Below are 16,559 nucleotides of genomic sequence, written 5' to 3'. Positions count from 1 at the left end.
TGCAATGAATTTTAGGTAACTAGTATTATAGTAAATAAAAATGTAGATTATAATATATTAGAAAAACTTCTCCCTTCTTTAGAGAAGTGTTATAAAAATCTAGTCTATTTCATGCCCCAGTACCTCTTTCATATCCAACAGATACTTGGTATCTTTCATGCTCTGTATCTCAGGATGATAAGCAAAGCATATTGAAGCCTGGTAGCTTTTAATCTCATCCACTTCTGAAATTGACTATCACCTGAGGGAGCCCAAGCTGAGCACTGAACTCATAAAATACCTGAGCATGAACTTCTGAGCTCCTTGGTTTCCATAACATGAAGATATACACTCAGACATTATTCCAATTGTGTATCTAAAGAAGTATCATGACCCTCCACACACACACAACACATTTTTAACTATGACCCCATCTTGAAATATAACATGGAACATTGATTGTCATTAATGCAACACAGCAGTTCTTTATCGTCCATAAGGTAAGAATTCAAATATTCCATGATTTATTAAGAAAATAAACATAATGGCTTGTTCAACTTTAGACCTAAGGTTCTACCTGTTCTAATAAATAGCATGTGATCCTTCAACAGTGTGACATTTGTCCTAGCATAAGGTCGTGGACCACATTGGTCTTCCACCAATATCGACTAGACTCTTTCATTCTAAATTATTGCTAGATAAATGAGTCCCCCTGACTTTCCCTTGTTATGGAGCATGTTGAGAATGGCTTTTCCATGTCCTTCCAGAAGACACTACTTATGTCCTCTTATTCAAGACAGTTCAACTCATTACCAAATGGGACTCCAATATATGTCATGGTTGAGGTATCTAATTACATCCTGAATTTATTTGAATTTTAAACAAATTGCCCGAGTCAGTAAAGAGCTTTCTGTATAAGCATAAGGATCTGAGCTGGCTCCTGTCAGTGCATATTAAAAGAAATCTGGACATGATAGTGTGTGTCTGTAATCTTAGTACAAGAGAGGTAGAGACAGTGGATTTTCATTGTCTGAGTGTTAAATATACTTAACTAAAACTGTGATCTCCAGATTCAGAAAGACACCCCATCTGAAAAATTTAAGTGGAAATAAACTGAAGAAGACACCCATCATTGACTGCTGTCTTCTACAAAAACAGGTACTTGAACAAACACACACACACACACACACACACACACACACACACACACACACACATACACACACACACTTGTCTTGCAATGTGCATATAAACTCAATACAAATATACAGTACATACACATACTACATACCAGTGTTTTTCAACTTTCTAATGCTTTGACCCTTTAATACAGTTCCTCGTGTTGTGGTAATCCCCAGCCAAAAATTTATTTCCATTGTTACTTCATGACTGTAATTTTGCTACTGATTACTATCTTAGTTCCAAAGACCATTGGAAATGTGTTTTACAATAGTCACAACCAAGAGGTTGAGAAACTCTGCTACATACACACATGCACATCTATAGAACTAGCAGATATTTCTCTTACCCTGAATTCTCTCAAAAAGCCCATCCAATTGTATATTATGTTCATAATGCTGCTGTCTTTCCCACACCATAACAAGGGTAAAAACACCAGATTTTTCCAAAACAGCAAATGACCTTTAAAAAAGTATGACAGCCAAGGTGATATCTGTTTTACAAAGATATAGAAAATAGTAAGTTTTTCATTAATTCCAATTCACTGCTGATTTCTTTTTTTGCCAAGTGATTTCTTACTTGAATTTAGGTATAGTGGTATTTTTCCTTTGCAAGGTTAATTCTTGGGCAATCTCAACATCCTGGAGAGCAGATTAGAAGCTGACATAGAAAAATAAAATAATATAAAGAAGTCTTCAAGAGCATTTAAAGTAGAAGCAAAGGATCCATGCATTGAACACACTAGCTTTTCCCAGAGGTTAGCATACATATTGATGTACACATCAATTATATTCCAAGTCCCAGTGATCACCAATATATATATTGGATAGTATTATGCTAACTTGACACAAGCAATAATCATCTGAAAGGGAGGAAACTCCATCAAAAAATGTCTCCACAAGATTAAGCTATAAGAAATTTTCTTAATTAGTAATTGATGGGAGAAAGCTAGTCCATCATGACTGGTAGAATCCCTATCAGCACCCCTCCAAGGCTTCTGCATCAGCACCTGCCTTTAGATTCCTGCCCTTGTTTGTGTTCCTGTCCTGACTTTCTTCAATGATGAACAGTGATGTGAAAGTGTAAGGCAAATTAACCCTTTCTGCGCCAACTTGTTTTTGGTCATGGTGTTTCACCACAGCAATAGTATCCCTAATTATGACAAAATTTTGTAAGATTAAGCTCTATAGAACACAATTTTTGGAAATTAGCTTTTAATAAAATATAAGAGAATATACTGTAACATGCTCACACTTTCCTTTTCCTGTAACAGGCCCTTGGATCTAAACTACTAGCCTACCTTGAGAATGATTATCCAAGTTCAAATTCACAAAAATATTTTAAAAGGTCATTATGAGGAATGGTCTACTGACTTACTGCCAACCATTTCTGATTTTTGTTTCTATGACACTTAGGTATTTATTCAGAGAGGGGTTGACACCACAAAGCAATGCAATTCAAGGATTGGCAACAGCTTAATCATTTCAGATGATAAAACTGTGTTTCTGCTTTTGCCACTTAATTTTTAATATTCCTATTTGTACTTTTTGCCTTTCCTGAAATCAATTATAGTTTTATGGAAGTCTAATACTTTATAAAATGATAGTTATATGAGATGGCTATATCACAATAGAACTCAGCATCACTTTGGATTGTTATTTTTTATGGCATGGAAACTGCTTCTATGGATTGCACAAACATTTGAAAGAGATAGAATCTTATAGGGACTATCAAACAAATTCATGCAAAGGTCTAGCAATACACATTATTTTAAACAGTATGGTAATGTCTGAATCATATTTAATTTTGCAACTACCCTTTATAGTATGCATTCATGGATAGTCACATGATAACCTTCCCAAAAGAAGGATGAAACATGCACTTTTGCAGACTTGGAGGATAAGCAGATGTTCTAGACGGGACATGAATTCTAAAAGCTGGAGGCTGGTCATTCGGAGAAACATTTTTCATCACATAGAAACAAAGTAAAGAACCATATTTAATTGGCAGTTTAAATAAGCTTGGAGAAAGATCCCAAGCTCCAGGTGACAATGTAGGCTGGGTGATACAGAAAGTATAGTGTAATGAGACCCTGAGTAAGGAATTAATTGTGCTCCTTCCTCTAACCCAATGACTCTGGGATAACAAATAATTTAATTATTCTTTAGGACACTGGGAATTCTGTATCCTTCCAAGCAAAGGACTTTTCCCATGGGTCAGAAGTCTGTTGTTTCACTCTGGGCAGTTTTTTGCTCTCACAGCTCAACATACCCCATAGGAAAATACATCCCCTGCAGGAAATTCAGTTTTAAAAAGTTATGAATGAGTGCCTGTTTCAGCAGCATATATACAAAAATTTGACTGAAACAGAAAATTAACATGGCCCCTGTGCAAGGATGATATACACATTCTTGAAGCACTCCATATTTTTGCTGATATGGTCAACAACATCAAAAAGTAAATGTGTTTTATTAAAGAAAAAAAAACATTTCAAGGTACATGCTATAATAACTTAAATCTTTAATAAGCAACTTAAATTTGGTTAACATATTTTATCTATGTTTATTACTATTGTATGTCTAAGATACGACAAGCTTTCTGTGGTCTTGGTAGCTTTCATTTAAAATGATCTCATTAGAATCTATCCCACAACTCCAGGCACTAACCTCACTAATGCATCTTTGTCAAGAGTTACAGGAGACTGTCTTTTGTCAATCAGATACTAGCTTCTCAATTCAATGATAGATGTGTCCCCAATGTGTGCTCATTTAAAGGGTCTACTCCCATCCTGTTAGTTACAGTATGAAAACTTATCTTTGACTCCTGCCAGGGAACTGGATAGACTGACCACAGATCTCCACCTTCCACTCTCTTCCTCCAGACACACCCCTCAGTTTTACCCTCAGCTCTGTAACACAACATATTCTGCAGCCTTTTGTTCCCCATTATCTACAACTCCTGAGGAAACCAATGACCTTCCCCTCCTGACCTTCATTCCCCACTCCTTGCTTTAACCTAACCTGAAATTTCAGCATGTAGTCCTGCTAACTCTTAGACTAATCCTACCAGAGAAACAGATAGGTTGACTGTGGATATTCACTACTCCATTTGTTTCTTCATTCCAAGTCCCCCCAGTGTCACCACCAGCTCCACATCTAATAGAGGAATAATATTCAAAACACACAAACATCTCAAGAAACTTCATATCAAAACAAAAAACAATCCAATGAAAACTGGGATACAGATTTAAACAGAGAATTTTCAATAGAAGAAACTCAAGAGGCTGAGAAACATTAAAAAATTTTTTGACCAATTTAACCATCAAGGAGATGCAAATTAAAACTATTTTGACATTTTATCTTACACTTGTTAGAATAAATAAGATCAATAACATAAGTGATGTCTCATGCTTGTGAGTAGAACAAGGGGAGCACTCCTCCATTGATCATGAGAATGGAAACTTGTACTTTGGAAATCAATATGGTGATTCCTCAGAAAGTTGAGAATTGATGTACCTCAAGATCCAACTATAAAACTCTTGGACATATACCTAAACAGTGATTTATCCTAACAAAGTACACTTGCTCAATTATGTTCATTGCTGCTCTTTTCATAATAGCCAGAAACTAGAAACAACCTATATATTCCACAGAATGGACAAAGAAAATATGATATATTTACACAATGGAGTATTACTCAGCTCTTAATAAATGATATCATGAAAAATGCAAGCAAATGGATAGTACTAGAAAAAATCATTCTGAGTGAAATAACCCATACCCAGAAAGATAAATATTGCTATGTATTCACTTATATGTGGTTAATAGCCATGAAATAAATGATAAGCAAATTATAATCTAGAGTGCTCAGAAAAGTTATGTTTAGTGGAAATGACTAGGAGGGACACATGGATCTCTCTGGGAGGGGAAAACAGAATAGAATAGATTTTATTGGTGAACTGGTAATGCATAGACAGACAGACTTTGAATACATAGTCCTAAATGAGATGGCTCTATCAAACCCCTCCCCTCAGAGCACAGGGAACTGAGGTGGTCTATTGTATACACATTATATATATTGATATTGTTAGAAAATGCTGTATGTATATTTCCATTCTTATTCAGGATATTGTATTTATATAGTTCACTTAACAATGTAATATAATTTGCTAATCCTTGAATGTTATTACCAACTATTAGGATATAAATAAATGAAAGTTAGTAGTTAGATATTACAGTTGAACTTGTAGTCATACCAAATATGTTTTCAAGGTTAAGCAGAGATACATTTTAGATAGACAGGTCATCTTCAAAGACCCATACAATATGGTATTTAAAATGTTTTAATAACTTAAAATTTTTCTTTTTTATGGCTATGAGACATCTCTACTTCTGGTAGCACCAATTTACTTCAGAGAAGTTATGGGCATCGAAAAAAACTGCATATGGAGTTAACATTCATTGTGGCAAAAGTTAGTTACTGGGCAACAAAGTGCCCTCACATCAACTGCTGAGAGTATGTGATTGAAAATGGACAAACAGGACACAAAATAAAGGACTACCAATCTTTGCCAATTGTGGTTGTGGCTTTAGCATCAGGCGTCTTCTGATGCCAGGACATTATGTCACCATTGCTGAAGTGGCTTTGTGTTGCTAGAGTTTTCCTGCCTGGCCATTGGTCAGGACAAATCTTTCTCACCTGCCAGTCCCACAGCTGCTCAGACACAACCAAATAAACACACCGAGACTTATATTGCTTACAGACTGTATGGATGGAGCAGGCTTCTTGTTATCTAGTTCTTATATCTTAAATTAACACATTTCTATTACTCTATAAGTTGCCACATGGCTCATGGCTTACCAAGACCTTACATCTCACTTTTCATGGTGGCTGCTGGCAGAGTCTCTTTGCCTCAGCCTTCCACTTCCCAGAATTCTCCTCTCTCTTTGTCCTGCCTATACTTCCTGCCTGGCTGCTGACTAATCAGTGTTTTATTTATTAACCAATCAGAGCAACACATTTAACATATAGAACATCCCACAGTAGCTTTGTAATCTGAAAAAGGTACAATACCCCTTTCTATGAAGGCAGCTGAACAGGCAGTGGACTGATGGCTTCTGGTATGCAATGGAACAGTAGCTGAAACAGTTATTCTTGAAGGAGTAGCTAGGCTTATGGAGTCTAACCTCTCAATGCTAGACTGGCATTTAATAAAAGAGATGAAACCACCCATAAGCCAAGAAGACAGGCAACTGAATTCCAAAAACTCCAGCAATTTCCAGAATTTAAAATCCTGAAAAATGATAGAACACTGGTGGAATTCAGATTTATCTGGTACATGGAATACTCATACCAAAACTGAGGTGGAGCTGTAGGTCTTGTGAACATCCAACTTCAAAATGCATCTGTCAGATATGCTAAGCCTATAGGCTGAAGATGATGCACCAACATTGCAGAGAAACACTGAGTGACTTGCAGGTAGCTGGCTGTTCCTTTCAACTCAATTTTTTTTTGGAAGTCAGTTGTTTGCACTTCCTGTTTTACTAGGTAATACTATTTCCTTCTTGCTTTTCTGAGGGAGTTGAAGATTAGATAGTTGTAGTACCAATTTTCCTTGTTAAGAAATTTTATAAAAGAAACTCACTAAGAGGTGTAAATTGTATAAGTTTGAAAGACAACATAGGATAGTTTTCTATTGGTAATGTTAGGATAGAAAGTGAATTAGGTACATTTTGGACTTACCAAAATGAATAAATAATGGAATATTTTCTCTGAATTTGTCAAATACAAATGGACTAGACATTACTGATATATTTATTGCTTATATATATTGTATATAGTTACTGTACATATTGTATATAGTTTTTCTTTTATTAGATATAACTTTTTTATTATTCTTTATTTTTGTTAGACAAAAAAGGGGAAATGTGGTGATACTTTATTTGTGCTGAAATGTGGTGACATTTTATTTGTATGTTCGTAAATAAAATAATTTAAAAAATGAAGTTTACCTAATGATCAGAGAAAATAGTAAGCCATTAACACAAGTCAGGCAGTGGTAGCACATGCCCTTAATACAATCACTTGCTGGGCAGGGTCTCTGTGTATTCAAGGACACACTAGAGAATAGCTAAGCATGTTGACACATGCCTTTGTTCCCAGTACCAAGCACAGAGACATGGAGGTCTGTACAGACAGACTAACAAGGAAGTGAGGAGTCTGGGTTAAGAGCCAATGAGAGGGTAGAACAGCAAGGCAATAAAGGCATAGGTAAGACAGGAAGTAGACCATTTTGGTAGCTGCAGACCTGAAGAGGTAAGGTTGGTGGCTATCACTATTTCCCTGATCTCTATGGCTTTTACACCTATATTTGGCTCCATGTTTCTTATTTAATAAGACCATTTAGAAAATTGTCTACAGTGGTGGAAATAGTGTAAGAGCCAGAGGAGTTTGGGGGCACCAGAAGAACAACAACCTCTAAGTCAACTGAGCACAGCTCATACAAACTAGAAGTCTAAAGCAGAAAGAATAGGTCCCACATGTGTCAACACCAAGTCCCTGTATACACCTTGCCAATATATATATTATGGCTTTCAGTTTAGTATTTTTATGGGACTCCTGAGTTTTTGAACAAGTGGTTCTCTGATTCTAGTGTCCTTCCTTGGGGTGTTTTTGTTTCTGTTGGTTTGTCTCCTTCAGCTTTGGTGCAGTGGTGTTTGTTTTATCTTACATATTTTTTAAAATTATGAACTTTGTTTTCAATTTTATACAACGTATTTTGATTATATCCACCCTCAAGTTAAGTCCATACTCATCTCAAATCCACCCCTCAAGTCTCTATCATCTCCAGTTTTGTGTCCTGAATGTAGCTTTTTAAAAAATTTAAAACAATGATTGAATACGGTTTAAAAGAGAAAAAAAAAAAATACATCCCATCATCAATTTAGTGTTGCCTATGTGTTCATGGGCAAAGGATCTTGCAGAGCAACATGAGCCTCTTGTCAGTAAAATGAAAAACAGAATTATGATTCTTTCCCAAGTGTTTATAAATAGTCAATAGTTCTGCAGTAAGGGGTGGGACCTCATAAGTTACTCTCCCATTTATGCTGGAAATTTTACTGGTCTTGTCTTTGCAGATCATGTACAAGTCAGGTTCCTTTAAATTATGAATCACAGCATTTTATTTAAAATGTATTATATATGGTATATAACATCACACACACACACACACACACACACACACACACACACACACACACACATGCATACACACACACTTTTTTTAAACCAAATATTTGAGTGCAAAATTCACATGTTCAGTCAATCTCATGTTTCTTTGAAGTGATTACTATGTTGGAAGGTGAAATAAGTTTCATAAATATAAAAAAATATTTAAAAGCAATGCCTGATGAGGTTTAAAGCCATCCAGCAGGGATTTTGCCCATGTACATGCACATAACAAGAAGAAATATCAGCCTGTGTTTAATATTTATATTGCTTGTCAGTTTACAGTAAAATTGACTCTTAGGAAAATTGATGTAGAACATATAACTCTAAAATAGTTTAGGCTTCATAACTCCAATTCATTTGATTCTTTTCTGAAAAAATAATTGTCTTTAATTTAAAACAAAAACTACGCTAAATTCAGTGGCTCTCAGTATCAGAAGTCATAAGTGTCACAAAATTTTTTGACAAGTGAAATTGAAATATCAGAAGGCTTCTACCTTTGAGGGAATCACTTGCTTAATTAGATATTTGGTCTTTTATAAACATTTAGAGAGGAGCTCTAAAATGGCTAATTCAGTAAGCACACCTCAAGATTGCTACCAAAGACCACCTCATCTTCTTACTTTTATCTTCCTCATTGAACCAGAGTTGCTGAAAATGATAGATTTGGATGTCAGTACATTCAAATATATTTATGATACGTAACTGACATTGTAAAACAATGACATGAATTGATTGTTGTTAGTATTTTATGAGTATCTGCACCATAAAAGGACAAATTTGAATTCACTCTCTGTCTTTCAATTTCTCACTCCCTGTCAAATTATATAGTGAAGAAAAGAAATTGTCATATGCCACCTGGTCTTACATGGAATTTTGAGTAAACTTTTCTTCACTATGAATTACATGTCTGTATGAGTTGGTAGTGTTAGCAGCATCAATGAGCTAAAGCAGAATATCAAGTAGAATAAATCACAACAGCATGGTATTTTTTAGATTTATCAACAAAACACCACATCTTTAACCTGTGGTTTCTTTCCTATCTCTTCTATATACCTTGTCACATACCAGCTCATATTGAGGAGTTGATTGGCATTATACTGCAGCCTATTTGGCAAATAAATGTAGTCTATAGAACAGATCTATTGAGAAAATAATCTTGCTAACAGCTACTCATGGGAATTTGTAAGAAGCTCTCCTAATATGAAGCTAACTATGACTATCACTGCTTGAGTTATTAAATCCAAACTAACCAATTAGTTCCCAACTGCATGACTCATAGGAGCTGTAATGTGAAAATATGTGTAGTCTTAATAGTAGTGTTAATTTTGTTTATTGCACGGCAACAGAGAAGTGGTAAATATCTAGCCTGCTATTTGTACAGAATATTGAACCAAATGGGCAATGACTCGAGTCCAGAACCATAAAATGTATGACTGACTAAAGAAATCTGAAAGGGAAGACATAGTAACAGCCTTAACATTATAAACATTATTCATAAAATGTTTAGATTTGTGGGATCACTTATAAGAATAAACATAAGTGAAAATGTCCTGTCTCATGCTGTGAAAGAAGAGTGTCATGCCAACAGGTTAAAGAGAGCCAATTCTGCCAGGACTTCAGTTTTTAGATTTCAATTGGATATTTGATTGCTCATTTTTTATACATACTGTTGGCATGATGGGACACCACAACATGATTTTCTCTAAAATTAAGTGATATTCAACCTATACAGCATGGAAAGAGTAACATGTTTTCTTCAGAAAATTAGTGTGCGACAGGTATTTGCCATAAAAAAAAAACCATACCATAGATTATATAATAGCATTAGTTTTGTCAAACCTATAATATTTTCTACATAACTTTATATGATATTTTTGGTTGTAATGTTTATTAAAATAATAAAAAGTAAAATAAAATTATCACATGAGAAGTAGTCAAAATGCACAGCAGAAATATGAGTCAGTAAAATAATCTCATTAAAATTGTTTTCTAAAATTTGTAGCAACAATAATAATGCTAAGATTAAATTATTTTGGAAATGGTTATTTAAAAAGGTAAATGTGGTTGTAAGTAATATAAAGTTTATGAAATTTTTATAGATTAATTCAATACCCTGAAATTCAATGCTTGAATTTCTACAATTTTTTCTTATTGATTTGTTCTTTGATTCCCTTTTCTAAATAGACATTTAAAACCCATAACTAATGTTTTCCCATTGTACCCAGCTTTTGCTTTTTAAATAGTCATTGCTTTAAGTATATAAACAAATTTCTGTTTAGAGAGAGATACCTGCTTAGAATATTTCTACTAGATCATGTAGTAATTTTTAAACTTGTTTAATCAACAAATATTTAAATCTGGTTATAATATTTGGTCTCTTAGGTATACAAATAATGCATAATATTATAAGTTATGACAACTAAAGTTGAAATTTAGTTGCAGAATTTTCTTCAAAGGATAAAAATCAGATAGTTTCTATCAATGAATAAAAATGACATTAAAGACTGCATTCTTGTTACAATATGTAAATTTTGATTATTTTTAATGTTTGTTTCATTTGTAATTTTCACTTCATTAAACCAAACTGATTATTTAATTTTAGATATAGTACTCTATATCCCATGAAAATGTCATGTCGGAAGCAAAGAGTACAAAGAAAAAAATTATATATATGTCATGATAGCTAATAGTTTTTATGATTCAGGACTTTCTTAATAAACTTTACTAGCTATTTTTCCCATATGAACACATTTGCTCTGACTACTACACAGCCTCATCTACATCAGATGCTAAGAATGGGCATTCCTAGATAGGAAGGGGCCTTTATCACATTTTGTTCATGTAGAAATTAAATGATATAAGGCTCCAGCATGCACAATATGTGATGGCCTGCCAAATAGGTGTGTGAACAAAAACTCCTGAAAAGAAGTTGTGTATACCTGTCAATGTAAACTTCTGAAAAGAAGCTGTCTTCAGAGAATGGCTGACTAGAATTTCAATACTATGGTGAAATTCAAATGCTGACAGTCCAAAGGCTTTATCTTATCTTGGACTAGTTCTTGCACTCTAGGACAATCATTTCTTGCACACCTCTGTGTTGGAACTAATAATTTGTGAATAAGAGATAAAACCTCTTAGAATTATTAATTATTATTAATAATAATTATTAATTAATTATCAACTTAGCAGACTACTGGTGTTCCCAATGCAAAAGCTAAGAATGTCATAATACAGTCTATGGAAAAAATTCTCCCATCTTGTACCCATCTCCCTGATGTATCCTCTAATATATTTTAAATTTGTCTTGCTTTATGACTTTTTTGTCCTAGAAAATAATAAAAACTGCTTCTACATCGGAACATGGGATTTAGAATAACCTAAATCTCCAAAATATTTTAAACTCTTCTTTATTCTCTTCAAAAAGGGCATAAATGAAGTAATCAGAATAACTTTTTTTAACCAGAATAAGTTTTATCAGAATGTATTTTACCAAAACAATATTAGTTGAAAGTAGTAGATTCTGTCTGCTGGAAAGACTACTTGGGAAAGGCTCTAGTTCACAACAGGGGCAGAATTAGACTTGATACTACAACTTCAGGTCTACCAGGCCCATGAACAAGGATGCATGCCAACTGTATTCACCCAGTTCTAGATGATCAGAAAACAGTTTGTACCAAATTCTCATTCAAAGAAATCAGAACTTAGATAATAAACACAGGATTCCTAGAGAGTACATTAGAGAAAGGAAAAAAACAAAATATTATTCCACGGGTCTTCTTGGGAAATTAAATATCAGAGCCTCCACATAGAAATATAAATAACCTACATGCTGAATACAGTGCTCATCTGTAGAAATGAAAGATTTGAACAGAATCAGTACTATCTTACATAATATATAATTTGCTCATTACATAATAAAAATGAGCACGTCATATGAAGGACCATCACCAATGTATCTAACACCAAGATTGATCAAATGATAAAATACTCAAGTGGATGTTAAAAGGTTAAAAAATTACTTTTGATTCTCTGGAAAGAACAAATTTAATATGAAACCCACTTTATTGTAATATACTCTCAAATAAAAATATCGCATAGCTAGATTAACGTAGCTATACAATCTAACATTTGCTGCTGAAGTTTTCAGCCCTAGTGGTGAAGCTATTGGTGTTGTTTTATTAGTTGGGCATGCTATGTCTATCAGATTGTCTTCTAAACCACATATTGTTTTATAGGTTAGAATACTGTCAGCTTTGGTCAGAGAAATTTCCTTTTGCAGTGGGCAGTAGTAACTGCAGAGACTTTTAACTGTTCAAAATGATGATAAGTAATTTGAATGTTCAGCACTAATGGGATCTCCATATCACCTCTTCTTAGACCCAAAGTATCATGGAAAAAGATTAAGAGAAGCATGAAGTAAATTGGAGTCCTTTGTGGAGTGTATGGAATACTGTCCTCTGGGTATGGCATAACTATTACAGTGTTAAGCTCAAAAAAGCTGTGATTACCTGTAGAAGACCTGCATGATGAGCTATCATTTGGGTCAAAGGTATTCACAAGGCCTCACTGCTCCCTCAGGTAATTACTAGGTACTTGGGAAGAAGACACAATTTTTTCAGCAGTATAGTCACTGGTAATGTGCTCATGCTCTTAGAAGCAACCACTACCCCTTGATGATCTTACTTCATATTTGATGGCTGAATTAAAATAATCAGATCATGTCATGTGTCAATGTGCATATAAAATGGTGTATAATTAATATATTCTTATCATATATATGTATATTTCTTACAATACTTCACTGTAAGTGATTAATATCTGTTTTAATAGATTGTGATATGAAAAATGAATAGTGTAATATTGAACATTGTTTAAAACTACTCAAAAGCAGTATAATGAAAAATAATGGATCAAACTGAAATTTTCTGAGGTAAGACTAAAGGTTAAAAAAAACCAGAAATATTGAAGTGAGAAATTTGAAGATAACATAATTTTAAAAAACAGACTTAAACTTAAACATTCATAACTAACATCAAATAAATTATCACGAAATGTCTATTAGCAGAGACTTATATAAGGGAAATAAGATGTTAACCAAACTTCTAGCCTGTGGTTAAGAAACTCAACTCAACTAGAAGGAGTCACTTGATTGAAGTTAATTTAGACAATGATGTAAAGTGTAAATGGTAAAATGTAGGAATAGTTATGGCATTAGATTAACAAGAATTCATAACAAGCCATTGTCAGGAACAAAAAAGAACATCATATACTAATTAATGGATTGAGTTACAAGGGATTTATTATCCCATGTTTATATCCCTAAGTCTAACTCTTCAAATACATGAAACAAATATCAATAGATTTAATGACTGAAGTAGACAAATCTGGATATGTGCACCTCACTTTTTACACACAATAAAATCCTCCAAAGATAATAGCTTCCTTAACAAACAGGATTCCATGAACACACAAAGGCACCTTGGCAAAGTCAGAATATACTTGTGTTTCATTTGTCCACAGAAAAATTATTGAAGAAGATTATACCATAGTTCATAAAACTAACATTTATACATTTAAGATAACTGAAATATATAGTTTGAATTCATAATTTTCCAAATTAAAAAATTCTAAAATAAAGTAACAGATGAGGAAAATCTTTATCATGTAGAAATTATACATTTAAATAAAATTATAAACAATAATAGTCCTATGAGAAACTTTGAAAGGCTTATTTTACAACTATATATTAATGAAGCAAAAGGGGAATATAATACTAGAATTTAAAGGAAGCAACTCACACTGAGAAGGGAGACCTGCGCACCTAAATACTTAGATGAGGAATATTGGATATCTCAACCCAAGTCCCACCTCAGGAAGCTAGTAATACTAGTCTCTAGTGGTTACAACAAAATAGAACAATAAAAAAAAAAGGAAAAGAAACAAAACAGAGAGGAGAGATACTGCAGGCAAGGGACTTTGAGATCATGATGAGGGGACGTGCATAGATGACCGGCCACACTAGTGGAAGCCCATGAACTGTGGACTGGTGGCTGTGGAGCCCTCATGGAACTGGACTAGGCCCTCTGGATACAGAAGATGGTTGTTTGGCTCCAACTGTTTGGGGGGCACCCAGGCAGGGGGATCGGGATCTGTCCCTGGTCTATGGGCAGGCTGCTGGATTCCGGTGTGTGGTGTGACACCTTACACAGCCTTGGTGCAGTGGGAAGGGGATTGGACCTGCCTAGGCTCATTGTGCTGGGCTGTGCTGACTCCCCATGGGAAACCTTAGTTTGGGGGATGTGGGGATGCAGGGTGGCTTGGGAAAGAGAGCTGGAGTGTGGGACGATGGAGGAGGGGGAACTGTGGATATTATGTGGAGTGAGTAGAAAATTTTTTAATAAAGAAAAATGAAAAAGAAGAAATAATAATGTAAATATTTGATTATTATCAAAAGAAAATAATTGTAAAAAGAATGACAAAATTAAAAAAGTGAACAAATAAAACTTTTTCAATGAAATAAAAAATGCCATAACAAACCTTGTATCACTAAAGGATCAAATATAAAGACTATGATGATAAAAAAAACTGCTCAAAAATTCAAGAAATTTAAAGAAATACATAAAGTATTTTCTACCTGGGCAGCGGTGGCACACACTTTTAATCTCAGCACTCAGGAGGTAGAGCCAGGCAGATTGCTGTGAGTTTGAGGCTAGCCTGATCTACAATACAAGATCCAGGCACCACTACATGGAGAAACCCTGTCTCAAAATAAAATAAAATAAAATAAAAATAAAGTATTTTCTACTAAACAACAACTGTCAAACTTTGCTAACAATATCTGGGAATGCTAAGTACTTCTACACCCAAGAAATCATTTAAATTTATAAGTTTAAGATTTTTGGAATGTGATATTTAAGCCTAGGTGATTTTACTGGGAATATTTGACAAATAGTTAAGGGAAGTACTTCAGATAACATATGTAAATTGCATGAGAAAAAGCTTAACAGAATTCAAAAAGGCAGTGTTACCTTCAAGCCAGAACAGATTCCCCCATTGCTACTACACCAAACACACACACACACACACACACACACACACACACACACACACACACACACAAGAAAGGGAGGGAGGGAGGGATGGAGGGAAGGAGGAAGAGAGAGAGAGAAGGAGAAAGAGAGAGAGGGAAGGAGGGGAGAGAATGGAAATAGTATCTGTCACAGTTAAAACAGTCTTCACAAGTAAATTTTAAATCTAGTCTAACAATGTATAAAGAGAATTAAGTGACACACTGATTTTAAGAACTCTGGCAGGCAAGGTTAGTTTTATACTTGAAATCAATTGAGTTGTTGACCAAAAGGGCACATAGAAATCCCCAAACTAACCAGGCTGTTGCTAAGAGAATAGGTTGCTTTTAACAAATTGACAGTAAGTCCCCATTGTAGATAAATTTCTAAATGGTTTTATTAAATAAAAAACGTGGAGCCAAATGTAGGGGTGAAAGTCGTAGAAAGATCAGGGAAATAGGGAAAGACAACAGCCAACCTTACCTTACCTACTTTGTAGCTTCCAAAGGCAAGTTACTCTCTGTCTATCCATGTCTATATGCCTTGCTGTTCTGCCATCTGATTTATTCTCTGTCCAGCTACATCACTTCCTCTTCCTACACAGCTCTGTCACTTTCTGTCTGTCTGTATAGACCTCATGACCTCCATGGTTTACTAGGATTGGAATTAAGGTGTGCGCCACCACACCTGGCTGTTTCCAGTATGTTTTTGAACACACAGAGATCCTGCCTGCTAAGTTATAGGACTAAGGTTGTGTTCTGCGACTACTTGACTTCTTTGTTTACTTATAATGGCTGACTTTTTCCCTCTAACCACCAGGCAAGCTTTATTGATTAAAGCACAAATAAAATATCACCACATTTCAGCACAAATAAAATATCACCATATTTACCCTTTTTTGTCTAATAAAAATAAAACTTATAACTAATATAAGAAAAACTATATACAATATGTACAATAGCTATATACAGTATATACAAGCACTAAGTGCATCAACAATGTATAGTCCATTTGCATTTGACAAATTCAGAGAAAATATTCCATTATCTATCCTATTTTGACGCATTCAAAATGTATATAATTCACTTTCTAACCTAACTTATA

At 34.4% G+C, this 16,559-nt stretch overlaps 1 protein-coding gene and 1 non-coding gene across 2 annotated transcripts in view; one reads left to right on the top strand and one right to left on the bottom strand.

Moving 5' to 3' along the window:
• The window catches only part of Sntg1 (syntrophin gamma 1), an 826,637-nt gene that overhangs the window by 585,558 nt on the left and 224,520 nt on the right, over nucleotides 1–16,559 (bottom strand). The window lies entirely within an intron of this gene.
• On the top strand, nucleotides 3,485–3,589 carry LOC118578960. The gene has a single exon (XR_004944343.1). It is a non-coding gene; the product is annotated as a U6 spliceosomal RNA (small nuclear RNA).

Source organism: Onychomys torridus, chromosome 2, assembly GCF_903995425.1.
Source record: "Onychomys torridus chromosome 2, mOncTor1.1, whole genome shotgun sequence".
Lineage (NCBI taxonomy): Eukaryota > Metazoa > Chordata > Mammalia > Rodentia > Cricetidae > Onychomys > Onychomys torridus.
The sequence above is the reverse complement of the archived record's forward strand: the minus strand, read 5'-3'. Positions and strand labels throughout refer to the sequence as shown.